Below are 17,279 nucleotides of genomic sequence, written 5' to 3' on the forward strand. Positions count from 1 at the left end.
AGAGTGAGGTTGGGCAGGTTCATTGGCGGATGAGGAAGATGCTACTAATTGAGGTCCTTGACACTGCTTTCCTGACCTCAATGTAATGGCACTCACATTTTTGGGATTCTGGACAGATTGAGAAGGTAATCTATCATAATTTTGGGACTGTTGTTGATTTAACTGTGTAGCCAACTGTCCCATTTGATTAGTTAAGCTCTGAATGGAGGCTCTAGTCTCTTGTTGAAACTGCATGTTTTGCATAGTCATTTGCCTCACAAGTTCTTCAAGGGAAGGTTACGGAGGGGCCTCAACTGTTTGTTGTTTCTGGGGCTGTTGCTGTTGTTGCTGTTGGATTGGTGGAGGAACGTATGGTCTGCTTGGGCCAACAACATTTTGAAAATAAGGCTGTTGTTGTTGCTACTGTTGTGAAGGATTCGACCATCTAAGGTTGGGATGATTCCTCCATCTGGGATTGTACCTGTTTCTGGAGAGGTCATAGTTATTCTGTTGTGGCTGATTTTGCTACTGAGGTTGAGGAGGTCTGTTGTAGATGTTTGCAGCATAAGCTTCAGGCTATTCAATTGCTTCAGATTGTTGCACAAAAGGGCAAAGGTCTGTGTGGTGGTCGACAGAGGAGCATAAACCACAGAGTCTGGTGACAGGTGCAGATTTTTTATTCATGGCCAGTTGGGTTACCAGGTTAACCAAGGCATCTAGTTTACCTTCAAGCTTCTTAGTCTCAACTGATGAAGATGAATTTGTGGCTACTTCATGCACTCCTCTAATGACAATAGCATCACTTCTGGCACTAAATTGCTGGGAGTTTGAAGCCATCTTCTCAATTAAATTTCTGGCTTCAACAGGGGTCATGTCTCCAAGGGCTCCACCAATGACAACATCTATCATACTTCTCTCCATGTTGCAGAGTCCTTCAAACAAATATTGGAGAAGAAACTGCTCTGAAATCTGGTGGTGAGGGCAACTGGCACATAATTTTTTAAATCTCTCCCAGTATTCATATAGGCTCTCTCTACTAAGTTGTCTAATACATAAAATATCCTTTCTGATGGTCATGGTCCTGGAAGCAGGGAATTTTTTTTCTAAAGAATACTCTCTTGAGGTCATCCGAGCTCGTGATGGACCTTGGGGCAAGGTAATATAGCCAATCCTTTGCCACTCCCTCTAAAGAATGAGGAAAGGCCTTCAGAAATATGTGATCCTCCTGGACATCTGGTGGTTTCATGGTGGAGAAGACAATATGGAATTCTTTCAAATGCTTGTGTGGGTCTTCACCTGCAAGGCCATGAAACTTTGAAAGCAAATGGATCAGTCCAGTTTTAAGAACATATGGGACATCCTCATCAAGGTATTGGATGCACAAGCTTTCATAGGTGAAATCAGGTGCAGCCAATTCCCTTAGAGTCCTCTCACGGGGTGGAGGGTGTGCCATGTTCTTAGAATATTCAAAATCAGAATGCTCAAAACTATAATGCTCAAAATCACCAATAACAGAATGCTCAGGATGCTCAAAAGGTACTAAATGATGCCTAACTAATCTATGAAATGTCATGTCTATCTCAGGATCAAAGGGTTGTAAGTCAGATAGATTTCCTCTAGTCATACACTAAATTCAGCATGCACAATTAGTTGCCTTCTTATGCAAGTAATAATGTAGGTTTGAACTACAGCTACCATCAAATGATGTCCAAATGACTTGAAATTTTGTGAGCAACCTTATAAAATGATGAGAAGATAGCACATAAAATTGGTAAGTTAAGAAAAATATGAGAAAAAAACTTGGAAAATAAAAAATTTTGACAGAATCACCTTTTTTGGACGATGGAAACCTCAGCCAGCCTACGGTGGGCTGCCACAACATAGGAAATTTTTTCCTACCCAAAATACATATATAATAATAGCGATTCTGATAACCAGAGCAAAAGTTATGGTCGTTTGAAGTTTTGACAAAAATAAAATTTGCTACTTTTTTGGAACTTTCAAATCTGACCAAACTAAGGGCTCCAACTATTTTTCCCACAAAATATGGATCAAAAGAAGAGACCACTAAAAAGTTCAGCCAAAAATAACAACTCTAGCTACCAAAACAAAAAATCCTAATTAATTCAGCAAGGGTCGTCGCTTAAATCCGTCGCTACATGTTTTACACTACTACTCTGTTTTGCCGCAAGCAAAAGTGGTCGCAAAATCCGTCGCAAAACACTATTCATAGCAAAACACCCAAAACTGAAACAGGGGAAGCGCTTAACAGAAAAACTAAAACAGAACACACACTAAACAAAATACAAAGACACTAAACAACACTAACACACACACACACACACACACACTAAAACAACACTAACAATTAAACATAAAACACGAAAGAATTAAACACTAACACGACACTAGCTATTATGAACCTTTGGACACTGCTCCCCGGCAACGACGCCAAATTTGATCGAGGCCGTACCTGAATCAAATAAATATTAAAATGTAGTAACTAGGAAGTGATCCTAGGTCGTTTCCCAACGAGCAATGATACACCAAATGTTCATAACAGATAGTAGGAAATAGTAACAAATGGGGGGGGGGGTTGTTTGCTTTTGTAAATTAAATAGGGAGTAAAATTGAATTAGAAATTATCAAAATTAAAATACGTTGCTTCCCCTTGATTCACAAGCAAGTCTCTTATCCTAGGTTGCGAGAATTTATCCTTTATTAGTTCAACCACTTAATCCAACCCTAAATTAAATTACTAAGCGAAATTTAACATAAAGCATTCATTATGTGATCAAGCATCACACACACCAATTATTGCTAATTCATCTTCTTCAACACACTGATCAAAGCTAATTCATCTTCTTCAACCCTTTTTTTTCTTCTCTCATGTCTAATATGGAGATTCTTAGTTTTGTTATGGTATCAAATGAAGAGCTCTGCTGCACAACTCTAATTCTTATTTTTTTTTATTGCTCCTTTCTTCTTCAATTGTTCACGATAAGTTCAGAATATGATCAAACCCTAAATTTCCGTAGCCCTTATTATCTGCATCTAGGTGAGAGTCCAATTATTGCTCTCATTTCACTAGTTCTAGGTCCAACAAACTACAATTCATGGATTAGATCGATGCTCACAACATTGAATGCAAATAACAAGGTTGAATTTATTGATGGAAGTCTTTTGCAACCCATGATGAATGATTCCTTATTTCCTGCATGGAGGAGATGCAACAATATGGTAGTTTCTTGGTTTGTTCATTCAATTTAGATTTCAATTCGATAAAGAATTTTATGGATGGACAAAGCCACTGATATCTAGAAAGATTTGAAAGCAAGATATTCATATGAAGATTTGTTGCAAATTTTTTATCTTCAACAAGAGGCTTCAACAATAAAGCAAGGTGATTTTTCTATAACTGACTACTTTACAAAGTTATGAATAATTTGGTAGAAACTTGAGAATTATAGACCGAATCCGATTTGTTTTTGCACAAAAAAGTGTTCATGTGATGCCCTTACTAGTGTTATGGATAGAAAGAAAAGATCAAGTGATGCAAATTTTGCATGGGTTAAATGCTCAATATAGTAATGTTTTAGATCAAATATTTTGATGGCAGATCCTCACCTATAGCCAAAGTGTTTTCATATGTAGTGCAATAGGAACGTCAGATTTTTAATAGTAATCTCAATGGAAATTTTAGTTTTGAAATCAAGAATGTTGTGATAAATGTTGCAAGTTCAAATTGATCATGTAGTTATTGTGGTAAGTCTGAACATATTGTTGGTATATGTTATCAAAAGCATGAATATCCTTCTTCAGGAAATGGTAAAGGCAAAGGAACACAAAGTCAACAAATTTATAATACCAAGATATGTAGTTATTGTGGTAAGAATGGACACATTGTTGATGATTGTTACAAAAAACGTGAATATCCTCCCGTACACAAATTCTATAATAATCAAAAAGCCACAATCAATAGCACTGTGACTAGTGATGGGAATGTCACCGAGATCAATTATGTTCAACATAAACAAAAACCAGAAACCTTTCATGAGATTTGTTTCACTTCACAACAATATGAAGCTTTGCTGGCTTTGAGATCACAATCAAGCAATGGAGCTTCAGCATCAACTACACCTCATGTCAATCAAATTGGTATTTTTCCATCTATTGTAGGTAATATCCTTCATCTTACCTGCAACATTAATAAAGAACTAAGTACAACCTGAATTTTAGACTCAGGAGAAACTAATCATGTTTCATAATCCCTAATTTTTTACACCTCCTATAAATAGATTGATCCAATAGTTGTTAGGCTTCCAACTGGTTAGCAAGTATTGGCCACACACTCTGGCACAATAAATTTTTTTGAATCCTTGTATCTAGTTGATTTTCTTTACTTGCCAAGCTTTACCTTCAATCTTATTTCCATTTCTAAACTCACTCCATCCTTAAATTGCAACTTGACTTTCTCTTTAAATAAATGTTTGATATAGGACGTGAGCAACCCGAAGATGATTGGTACATTTGATGTGACTGATGGGTTGTACAAGCCAGTGGTATCCTCTAATTCTAGAGCGCATTCGATTGAAGAAAAAAATACTGTTGTAACACATTCTTGTAATAAATTGCCAATAGAATTATGGCATTTTTGTTTAGGACATGTTTTCCATGATAGGCTACAACTTATGAAACAACATTATTCTTATCTTTTTAGTGACAAATCCTTTGTATGTGATGCTTGTCATCATCCTAAACAAAGGAAATTACCTTTTCCAAAGAGTGAATCTCATGCTTCTCAATCTTTTGCTTTATTGCATGTTGATATTTTGGGTCCATGTGCAACCACTTTTATGCATGGCCGAAATTTTTTTTTGACCATTGTAGATGATCATACTAGATTTGTTTGGATTATTCTCATGAGTTCTAAAGCTGAAACACAAACCCATAATAGACTTTGTCACCTATGTAGAAAATCATTTTGATGCAAAGGTTAAAATCATTTGTAGCGATAATGATGCAAAATTCACTATGTGTCAATTTTATGCATCAAAAGGAATCATTCATCAAACCTCATGTGTTGAGACACCTCAACAAAATGGCATTGTTGAATGCAAACATCAACATGTTTTGAATGTCACACATTCGTTGCTTTTTCAATCTTATTTGCCATCCATTTTTTGGTCATTTTCCATAACACATGATGCACATCTCATTAATTGTTTACCTTCTCATTTTCCTTTTCTTGACAATTTGTCACCATATCAAAAATTATATGTCAAATGTTATGATATATCTGTTTTGAAAGTGTTTGGTTGCTTATGCTACACCAACACTTTAACAGCAAACCACAAGAAACTTGATCCTCGTGTTGTTCCTTGTGTTTATCTTGGTTTTAAACCCAACACTAAAGGTTATGTTGTGTTTAATCTACAAAACCGAGCCATATCAATCTCTTGTAATGTGATTTTTATGAGGATTTTTCCCTACTTCCATTAATAATATATTAGGAACCCTTAATCTTTCTTTCCTAAAGAAAACTTACCTTTTTCCACTCTTCTCACATATGATGATTTATTATTTGATGATAAACATTCTCAACCCATGCCTGAAGTGTCTCATCAACCATTACCAAGTTCAAATTTTCCACCTTCAACTTCAATTTCATCTCCAGACAATGTTCCATGTCCTTCAAATTCATCTCTTGCACTTTCTAGGACTATTCTTCATTGATCTGAATGTCAAATTCACAAACCTGCACACTACAATGATTTTCAAATCACTTTCACATCAATTACTGTTGTTTCATCTTCAGGTACGCGCTATCCTTTATCTTCAGTCCTTTCTTATGAGAGATTATCCCCTTCATTCCAAAGTTTTGTTTCTTTATTTCTTCCTTTATTGAGCTTAAATCCTATACTGAGGCTTCTAAACATGATTGTTGCCCTAAAGCCATGGAAGATAAAATTGATGCTTTGGAAATGAATCAAACTTAGGTTTTAGTTGATTTGCCTCCTCATAAGTCTGCTATTGGATGTCGTTGGATATAAAAAATAAAGCATCATACTGATGGTACAATAGAATTTTATAAGGAAAATTTGGTGGCAAGGGGATATACCTAATTGGAAGGACTTGATTTCATGGACACATTTTCTCTTGTTTCTAAGATAACTATTGTTCTTCTATTACTGGCCATTGTTGCTATGCACAATTGGCATCTTAAACAATTGGATGTTAACAATGCATTTTTACATGGTACTATTGATGAGGAAATCTACATGGAACTTCCCCTAGGTGTGGATTCTTCGAAATCGAATTAGGTGAGTCATTTACAACAATCTTTATATGTACTTAAGCAGGAAAGTCGTTAGTGGTATGCTCATTTATCCTTCTTTTTAATGTCTCATGGTTATACTCAGTCATCATCTGATTTCTCTTTGTTTCTCAAATGTTCAACTGAATCTTTCGTTGCTCTTAATCTATGTGGATGATATAGTTTTAATAGGCAATGATCTTTCTGAAATTGTTTCAATTACTAAACATCTTGATGATGTTTTAAAAATCAAAGATCTTGATGACTTGAAATTTTTTCTTGGGTTTCAAGTTTGTTTATAGTGCTTCTAGTATCAACATATTTCAATGCGAATATGCTCTTGATATTCTTTTTGATGCTGGGATGCTAGGATCTAGACCTATTAGCACTCTAATTGACTATTGCACTCACTTACACCATGATTCAGGCATCCCTTTATCGGATCCTTCCTCGTATAGACGTATGATCAATAGACTTATCTACTTAACCAATACTAGACCTAACATTACTTATGTTGTTCAACATCTTAGTCAATTTGTTCAACATGCCCCTGATTGTTTTTTTTCTTTTATTTTTATATCACCCTAGTTTTTGCCTAGGCCGCCCTTTTGGGTTTTCGACCTACCGGATGAGAACTTCTGATTTGCCCCTAGGTTTGCTTGAGGCTCATGCATGGTGCCTCTCATTGCCCTAGTGTAGGGTTTTGAGGTATCTATTGTTGTCTTTCGTCATGACCTTGTAGCAAGGAAGAAAAAAAAAGAAACTGTGCAGATTCTTGAAAATGAATTTTTCAAGGATGAGAAACATTTAAAGGATTTTTCAATTGACAGATTAAGTCGAACGACTCTTGTTCTCGACAACTCACTTTTCTCTCAAAAAGACAACTTTAGGAATGATAAAATGAGGTCACATGAATGTCTGTACTTTTTATTTGAAATACAATCAATCAAATGTTTTTTTTTTGTTTTGTTGAGATTTTACCTTTTTTGTTTTGGACTTTACTCATCGTTTTACGGCACCTCGACCAAACGTCCAGAACGAGTAATTTCTGATTGAACAGTCTTAGAAGTCAAAACTCAGAAGTGCATGTCGCTTGAGCAAAAAAACCAACGACTTACACTCACATTCCAGTGGAAGTTGAATAAGCAAAGATGTAATTGTGAGAGGATGAAAGACAAGGATGTCAAATTTATCCTTATTATTAGCATTGTAACCATGGTTTACAATAATGGCATAAACTTGAAAATCCTAATGAGTCATTAGAGACATCTAACAACAACCTTCAAATTTCCCCATGTATAGTGTCGCCTTCCAACATCAGAATTCACAAGCAATTCTCTTTAAATTTCAGCCAGCCCGCATCAATTAGACCTTGCACCTTATGTTTCAGGATCCTACAATGCTCAATGGAATGCCCCGGAACTCTTCCATGGTAAGCACATGTTGTGTTCGAGTCGTATTCTCGAAAAAATGGAGGTTGAGGAACCTTGGCTGGGGTTATGGATAACATTGAATTATCGAGTAGATATGGGAGCAAGTTAGCATATGACACTAGAATTGGGGTGAATTCTACATGCCTTTTCGCTAGAAAATTCCTTCCTTGGTTAGTGTGTTTTTGGTTTGTGTTTGGTATTGGATGTGCAGCAGGCAGGCCTTGTGGCTGATTTAGGGACGACCTTTGTGGTTGATTGGGTGGTGGGTAATGAGAAGGGCTGATATTGGCTGAGTAATGACATTGTTGAGCTGGTGGGAAATTGATGGAAGCTTGCTTGTGGAGCTTCTATGGAGGCTGGATCTTTGAGCTTCAATGAGGTCCTTTAATGGTGGTTTTCCACCATGGAGATGCAGCGGAAGACAAAGGAGAAGAGGGGAGAGGAGGCGCCATCCACTAGGGAATAAGCCATGGAAGAAGGAGCTTCACCACCATGATGAGCCTTGGATAAGAAGCTTGGAAGGATGCTTCAATGGAGGAAAAGAAAGAGGGAGAGAAAGAGAGAGGGGGGAGCACGAAATTGAAGGAAGAAAAAAAGGGAGAGAAGTTGAACTTTGAGTTGTGTCTCACAAGACTCTCATTCATCAAAGTTACAACAAGTGTTACACATGCTTCTATTTATAGACTAGGTAGCTTCCTTGAGAAGCTTTCTTGAGAAAACTTCCTTGAGAAGCTTCTTTGAGAAAACTTCCTTGAGAAGCTAGAGCTTAGCTACACACACCCCTCTCATAACTTAGCTCACCTCCTTGAGAAGCTTCCTTAAGAAGATTCCTAAAGAAGCTAGAGCTTAGCTACACATACCTCTCTAATAGCTAAGTTCACCTCCTTGAGATGAGAAGCTAGAGCTTAGCTACACACCCCCTATAATAGCTAAGCTCACCCCCATGACAAAAAACATGAAAATAACAAAAAAAAGTCCTTATTACAAAGACAACTCAAAATGCCCCGAAATACAAGGCTAAAACCCTATACTACTAGAATGGCCAAAATACAAGGCCTAGACGAAGGAAAAACTTATTCTAATATTTACAAAGATAAGCGGGCTCATACTTAGCCCATGGGCTCGAAATCTACCCTAAGGCTCATGAGAACCCTAGGGCCTTTCCTTGGATCTCTAGCCCAATCTACTTGGAGTCTTCTAGCCAATGCCCTTGCGGGGTAGGATTGCATCAGAAATTTGGCCATGTAGGAACGACAGTCACAAAATAGGTTCCTCCCTCCTTCTCATTCTCTTCATTTGCCACAACTTTCTCATCCATCAAAGCAGGATAATCAAATTTTCCTCTTCTCAGACCCACTTCGATCCTTTCGCCGGTAAAAACCAAATCGGCAAAGTTTGAAGGCGTGTAACCAACTATTTTCTCATATTAGAACACCTGTAACGTGTCTACTATCATTGTGATCATCCCTTTCTCCATCATTGGGGTTACTACTTGAGCTGCCAGATCCCTCCACCTTTGGGCGTATTCCTTGAATGATTCGTGCTCCTTTTTGCACATGTTCTGTAGTTGCATCTTATCCGAAGCTATATCAGAATTATACTGATACTGCCTAATGAAGGCAACCATTAGGTCCTTCCAAGAATGGACTCGGGAAGCTTCAAGATTAGTGTACCATGTGACGGTTGCCCTAGTAAGGCTCTCATGAAAGAAATGCATCAGTAGTTTTTCATCTTTCGCGTACGTCCCCATCTTCCGACAGTACAATTTCAGGTGATTCTTGGGGATGGTGGTCCCCTTGTATTTATCGAAATCCGGCACCTTGAACTTTAGAGGGATGACAACGTCAGGCACTAGGTATAACTCTGCCATGTTAGCAAAAGCATGATCTCCGCCTCCTTCAATGGCCCTAAGCCTTTCCTCTATATGATCCAATTTCCCTTTTTCCGCCATAGCAGGAGGGACTCTCCCCGCCACAAAATGCAAGGGTTGTGGTTGCGAGTGAAACTGAGGTTCCTCCAAAGTGTTTGGCAAGGGTACACCATTAACTGCTTGCCCCTCAGTGGCGTATCCGAGGCAAGGCTCGAAATTGGCTAGATTGTGGTGGGGTATTTCATGTGCCTCCCTCATGGGTTGAGAGATATGTGCATGATCAAATTGAGGTTGTTGGCTCTCAATGAGTATGGAATTGGAGTTATTGACATTCTCATCGGGAGTGTGCACCACATTGGATGGTGTGTAGTTAGGAGGCAAGCCATATGGCGGGAAGGCATGCTTGTTCTAAACTTGCACAAAATGGGGGCCGCCCGTACTTCCCAACTCCTTGACATCCTGACCTACCATATCCGAGGTTGGATGATTTATTTGGTTGAGGCCAGATGGGGCAGTCGGGTCCACCTCAACAACGACACTGGTAGCAGCAATTGCAGCCACGTTGACCTCCATCATCTTCTTCAAGCTCATCATGGCCTCCATCATTGTGGCCATTTGCTCTTTCAGGGCCTCTATGTCGGCCTTTATTTGCTCTTGCACCTCGTCTACTTCTCCCATTACTCTAGCTCTAGCGCGCATTCGGTAAGGGTGCCATAAAGCGCGTTCTTTCCTTTTGATAACAATGATTACAATTCTGATTTCAAGGAAAGAATGCAATGAGCAATGCAATCAATGAAAAGCATGGATGTATGTAGGGTTAATTCAATTAAAACAACATGGTCCATCACATCTTGTCAAAGTGAGACTGGAAATAACACATGGATGTGAACAATCCTCAATTTTTTTGTAAATTGGCAGTAGACAAAGAAACGATGTAACTCGATCCATCTTTTGCTCCAACTTTTGCAAGCTGGTTACTTCCATACTTGACCTTGACTTGATGAACCTTTTCTTAAAAAATGTGCTTGGTTCAACCCCATAATCCAAGGAAAAGAAATTTTGATTGGCAATACTTCAGCAACCTATCATAGAGATGAATGACTAGGGCACACTCATGATATGCATGGTAAATGTAATTATGAGATTGAGATGCCCGAAGAACCATCATTTTCCTAGTTAACCATGCATTAGGTACCACATTCACATCATTTTTTTCTAGAGAAATGGGTGTATAATCCTAACAAGGTTGGTCTATAGCCATTATCATGGTACCCAACACATGTAACTAAGAATGTGGTGTGACTTCTCATGCTTTTTGTGTCTTTTTTTTTTTGTTTTTGCAGAGGAAAATGCAAGGATCATGCATTAGTGAACATGACATGCATACAATGGAAATGAGATATATGCAGTTGGCAGAACAAAAGCATGCTAAATGAAAGGAGTATGATAGTGCGGTGATTTATGCAAATGCAATGCATGAATATGATGCAGTAGTGATATGCCCATTATGATGCCATGAAGAGATGCATGATGTAATTAAGGAATATGCTAGAGTAAGTTTGCTATGTGCCCCTTAATTGAGGAACCTAATGGAAATGATCCAAAGGTCCACTTCTAGTGATAACTCCAAAGGGTGGTTTCATATAACCTTACTGGCTTCTAGAGATATCATCTTAAGTAATGCATTGTGGCGATAGGGACTATCAGCGACAATGCATCACTAAAAGAGGAAAACTCTAGATGAGGCTTCATTGCATCACCAACTGTCACATCCTATCCTTCGGCGGGGGTGCGAAAAGGCCTCTAGGTTGGGCCAATGGATTTGTCTTCGAGGGAGAAAACGAGCGGAGTCGCCACCAACGTTTATTCCAGGAAAACATCAGAAAAACCAAAATGGACAAAGGTTTGCGTATTTTAAAAATGAGGGTTCGGGAATTTTTTACGGACGGGGAAGGTATTAGCACCCCACGCACCCGTCACAAGGGACTGCAACCTCTAATCGAGTGTGCAAATCATGACTTCAAACTATGTATTTTCCCTTTTTATGTTATCTTTTCCCTTTTATGTTTTTTAACTTTTGTTCCTTTTATGTTTTTTACTTTTTTGGGGTCGACAAGGGTGTTTCCCTCGCTCCTACGTATTCCTCAATTGCGATGAGGAAATTAGACCTACGTAGTTCTTTAAGAACTGAACGTTGGTTAAGTTGTTTTTATCTTTTTTGAAAGATTGATTTTAGTTGCAAACAAAAGTCGTTTAAGGCGTTGGACCTTGAAATGATCTTTTGATTTTTTAAAAGAGATAATCGTTAAGGCATTGGACCTTTGAACGATCTCTTGATTTTGAAAGGAGAGAATCGTTAAGGCATTGGACCTTAAAACGATCTCTTGATTTTTTTTGGATGAAATGAAGAAGTTCATGAGTTGGTTTTAGTTGGTTTTGGCTCACTAATCTTCAATCCCTCTTTCAGGTGAGTTGGTGGCTTAGTGCAGAAGCAACATGCTCGCCCAGACGAGCTGGTTGCTTCATGCTGAAGCTTCCCGATGGGCCTAGATGGGCCCAGTGCTAAAGAACACCCCCTAAATTGATTTTTCACCCCCATTTTGAGTTTTTTTTGCTCATTTCCTTCCGAAACATCACAAAATCTTACAGATCATGCGGCAATTGGCTTTAAGCAGCTCAACGTGACCGGCAAAAATCCGTATGTCGACAAACAATTGTCCCCGGACGAAATTAGGGTATGACACTCCCTTCACCACCGTCTCCTCAATACAGTTACCCCCCTTCTTCTGGCTCCCCTAAAAACCACCTTGAAGAAGCTCTCCCCTACTGAAATGGCGGTTCACTGTGACTGTGGCTTGTGTTATAATTGCGATGAACGATACGATCCCCACCACAAATGCAAGGCGAAGTTCTTTCTCCTTATCACCAATAACGATGATGACCTAGTAGATCCTACTCTTTCCGATTTAACTTCAATGGTTGTTGATGATCCCTCCTCCGATATTGGTCATTCAGATAGTTCATCCCCTGCCCGAATAAGTTTTCACGATTTATCGGGACACCTTACTTCTGCCACCTTGCGTGTTGATGGTTTTGTTAATGGGCACGACGTTGTGGTCCTCATCGATGGGGGTAGTTCCCACAATTTCGTCAAGGATGGTGTTAGTCGGTTGATGACTCCCCATTGCAGTTACTTTTTGTGCATTTATCTCTCCAGGAAATTTCAATGGGGAGTTTTCACTGGAAAGTGCACCGAGTCGTCATGTATTTAAAATTAAAACGAATGAATCCAAGTATCAAACACAGGAACCTAATGTTAGCCTGAATTAAGTTCAGAATTGAAGCATTGTTGAGAGAACATGTATAAGTGATAATTTCAAATAGAATTTAAACTAAACTTGTATGCTAAAAACTATAAAATGAAAGGTAAATAAAATGACAACAGTAGGTAGATATGTTGGGTCTTTCTAACAAACAAGCTTATGCATAGAAATATATTTCTCTAATCAATCGTGCTCTTGTGTTCTATGTTGTAGACTAAATTACTAAACCCTCGATCCCTCGTCAGGCTGAATATCCAAGCTTCGTCCGCAAATCCCCCATGTAAGACTACACCCGATTTAGACAGCCCTCTTAGGTTTAGACTAACTCAAACTGAGTTTCATTCGCAGATCCCTCATGTAAGACTAGACTCAGCTCAAGTAGCTTACTAAAGTTTAGCCTAATTTAGCCTAAGCTTCGTCCGCAGATCCGTCATGTAAGACTAGGCCTAAACTAAATAGCATTATTGTAACAACATAATTAAAACCAAAACTTAACCCGCAGATTCCTCATGTAAGGCTAAGTTTCAATCTTGCTTCAATCAAGTTCTAAGGCAACAGTACATTTTCCAATGCTAAAGTCACCTAACTGTGCACACAAATGGGTGATCAGACCAAAAGCATACAAACATTAAGCATTGAAGGAAGCATTGAACACAAAAAACATAATCAATTAGATATTAGGTATTTACATCAGTTGTCCATTAGAAATCCCCAACTAGGGTGTTTAGCTAGCCATTACAAAGAAACCTTAACAATAAATTAGACTAAAAGCAGAAAATGATAGTTCCTTACACAAGAAGGGGGATTCCTCCTCCTCTTCTCAGCATCTCACACTCACTTTCTACTCAATAATCTCTCTCATGACAAAACCAAGGCTTCAATGCACAAGCTGCTCCTCTTTTATGCTTCTAGGGCTCTTTACCCCAAATAGGCCTGTGGCTGCTCGGGAATTCTGTGCCTTGGCCGTTTTGCATGTTGTCCTCAGAGGTGTGTAAAAGCTGTAGAAAGTTGTACCCTAATTCTGCACTAGACAGGCTTTAAATAGGCTCTGAAATCGCGACGCTGCACTTAGCACGAGTAAGTGAAATTGGGCTTAGCGCCAGCCTCGAGCTTAGCCTGTTGAAGGCACCTGATGTGCTTAGCACACTGATCTTGCGCTTAGTGCGCAACTTTGATGCTGATGCTCTGCTAGATTCTCCTTTGCGCTAAGCGCGCTGAGCAGTGGATATGCGCTTAGCCCAACTGTTGAGCTTAGCCCAACTACTACATTTTGCAATTCAAAACTTAGCCTCTTTTCACCTGAAAATGCACATATTTCATCATTAAATCCAATGGAAATGTTCTAGAGACAGCATAAACCATAAAACAAGATTTATTTACAAAAATCACTACAAAACAACCATAAATTGGGGAACTATACAAGTTTTGGAAAATGATTTCTATGCAAAAGTTAGTCGTATAAAGCGACTAACAAACTCCCCCAAATTTACAGTTTTGCTTGTCCTCAAGCAAAGAAAGAACAGTTCGCTTGTCCTCAAGTGACAAAGACAGTGGCCAATCAAAATAAAATGGTGTTTGATTCATCAAGGACATCATTCATATGAACTAAATATCATGGAATGCTTAAATCAATCACATCTCAAGAGCATGCAGCTTTTCAAAGATAGGAGCACAAGTATTAGAGTCACAGCTGAAATAAGCTAGTAAGCATGATAGAAATCAAGGAAGGATCATCCAGAGATGGAGGGATTTGGTGGCTCAGGTAGCACCTCCCATGATGGAAAGGGAGATGATCACCATGATAGTGGACACACTCCCAATGTTCTACTATGAGAAGTTAGTAGGCTACATGCCCTCTAGCTTTGTGGATCTAGTATTCACGAGTGAGAGGATCGAGGTAGGCATAACAAGGGGGAAGTTCGACTATGTCGCCCCTGCCAGCACAAGCAATAGAAGATCCAGGTCGACTGGGGCAAAGAGGAAAGAAGGGGACGCGCATGCCATGACCACGACTCCTACTTGGCCAAAACCTCAATCAACCCCTCACAATACTCATCAATATGCCGAGCACCATTCGAGCTTTTCGGCCCGCGCCGGAAACCCCTCCAACTCAACACCCGTCCGACAAGGGACATTTGCCCCACTATAAAGAGCCCCCGCTCAAGCCTTGGCTCCTGCAAGGCCTCGTTCCGCCAGTGATTTCAATCCTGGCACAAGTTCCAATCCGGGGAGGAACCCTCCAGTAAAGAAGCTTCCAGAGTTCACCCCAATTCCGATGTCATATGGGGACTTGTTGCCATCCTTAATCGTCAACCAGTTGGTAGTGGTGACCCCCAGAAGAATCTACCAGTCTCCTTTCCCGAGGTGGTACAACCCTGACTGATGTGTCATTATTTTCTCCTATTTCTTAATTCTTTTTGTCACCAATTTAATTATTGATTAATTATAATTGTCAAATTTATTATTCAGTTTTATCAATTGGGCCCACTTGACTAATTTGGTGTTTTTAATTCAATTTCAGGATAATTATAAGCAATTGGTCTGAGCTAGATTGGACTTGAAGAGAGAAGACAATTTTATTAGATTTCGTCTAATTTCATTTTATTGCATTCAGTTTTTTATTTAGTATTTTTATTTCGTTTTAGGCCAAAATAATGTAATAGGGCCCAGTGACTTTGAGTGACCCTTGTAAATAGTAGCCTTGGGATTCGTGTAAGGATTGGACTATTCTATTGTTCAGGACCTAAGCTGAGTGCATGGAGTTTTAGGGTTTTACGTTTTTAAGCTTTGTATTACTGTTCACGTGAATGCATTTTCCATTCTCTGCTTCTAATTTCAATTTCGTTTTTATTCCTTCTTTTGCCTTTAGCTTCATTTATGTTTTCTGCCTTTAGCTTCATTTACGTTTCTTCTTCCAGTTTCATTTATGTTTTCTACTTTTGTTGAACTTATGGAAGGCTAAATTTCTAGTGTTGTTTCCCTCTGAGGATGAAGCGTAATTCTCTTTGAGGTTCTGTTTTTAATATTACTTTCTTATCGGTTTTCCCTTCACCAATTAACCCACATGCGTTTTGTTAATCTGTGCATGCTTCATGTTTGATTAATTTCCTCTGTGCTTAAATTACGTTCGTGCTTAATGAACAAGGGGTTAATTGGTGTATGTGTTGCTTAATCACATATTGATAACCCTAAATTGATTTTCACTTAGTAAATTAAATTAGGGTTGGATTAAGTGGTTAACTGCTAGGGGTGAAATCCACACAACCTAGGATAAGAGAATAGCTTCTGAATCAGAGGAAACAACACATTTTTAATACTATTAATTTCGTATTCCAATCTGCTTGTTCTTAAATTCACAAAACAAACACACACCCCAATTGTTACTGTTATAACGAAGCATATTATGAACATTTGGTTAGTCATTGCTCATTGGGAAACGACCTAGGATCACTTCCTAGTTACTGCATTCTAATGTTTATTTGATTCGGGTATGGCCTCGATCACTGACGCGACTGTGCATATCACGGAGGTACTTCGGGGCATTCAATCGAGCAGTGCATGGCCCTCAAGCATAAAGTGCAAAGCTTGATTGACGCGAGGTGGCTAACATTCCAAGAAGATGGCCCAAATGTGAAGACAAATCCGCTCGCCAATCATGGGGGACCAATGGTAAATGTGATGGAGGCGTGCAGGCTGCAGAGGCCTAAGCAAATGAAGGACGTGGTAACCTCAAGAAGGTTTATCTTTGAAGCTTTGCAAGAGGCGGGCATGTTTTCCTTTGATGGGCCCAAAGGGGACTCCTGTTTGATGCATCTGGGTGCATCACATGACATGGAAACATGTTTGACGGTGGAGGAGCTGTTACAACAACTGATGAACCAAGGCCGGTTTGAGATCAATGAAGGGAACAAGGGAGAACAACACGTGTGCATGTAGTCAGTGGACAAAGAAAGCCTCGCTAAACCCAAGCCTTTGGTGATACACTTAACCAGGGATGTGGCCTCTCAGAAACCTCAAGATTCTTGACCTATCCCAGGTACCAAACCTATCCCCTTCCCTTACCAAAGCGACAAGGCAATCCCGTGGAGATACACCCATCAAAAGCCAAGCGAAAAGAAAGAGGAGGCCGCCGACATTGACTTACTTTCTGCCAAAGTTACCAACATCACTAGCCTAAGTGGTGTGACCTGTAGCGGTCGCGTCTTCACAGCGCCTAACTCGTCAGTGCAACCCACGGATACCAAGGGGAAGGCGAAGGTGGTCGCAGAAGAGACCAATGAAGCGGGTGCCACTCTGGATGAGGATGTTCCGGCCGGGAGATTTGTTGAGAAAGGAGGAGACTCCAGCAGAATGAAGGT

At 39.3% G+C, this 17,279-nt stretch overlaps 1 non-coding gene across 1 annotated transcript; it reads left to right on the plus strand.

Annotated features, from left to right (window-relative positions):
- The first annotated feature begins 946 nt into the window (after positions 1–946).
- On the plus strand, positions 947–1,053 carry LOC113000566 (small nucleolar RNA R71). The gene has a single exon (XR_003265899.1). It is a non-coding gene; the product is annotated as a small nucleolar RNA R71 (small nucleolar RNA).
- The last annotated feature ends 16,226 nt before the right edge of the window (positions 1,054–17,279 follow it).

Source organism: Glycine max, chromosome 19 (assembly GCF_000004515.6).
Source record: "Glycine max cultivar Williams 82 chromosome 19, Glycine_max_v4.0, whole genome shotgun sequence".
Taxonomy (NCBI): Eukaryota; Viridiplantae; Streptophyta; class Magnoliopsida; order Fabales; family Fabaceae; genus Glycine; species Glycine max.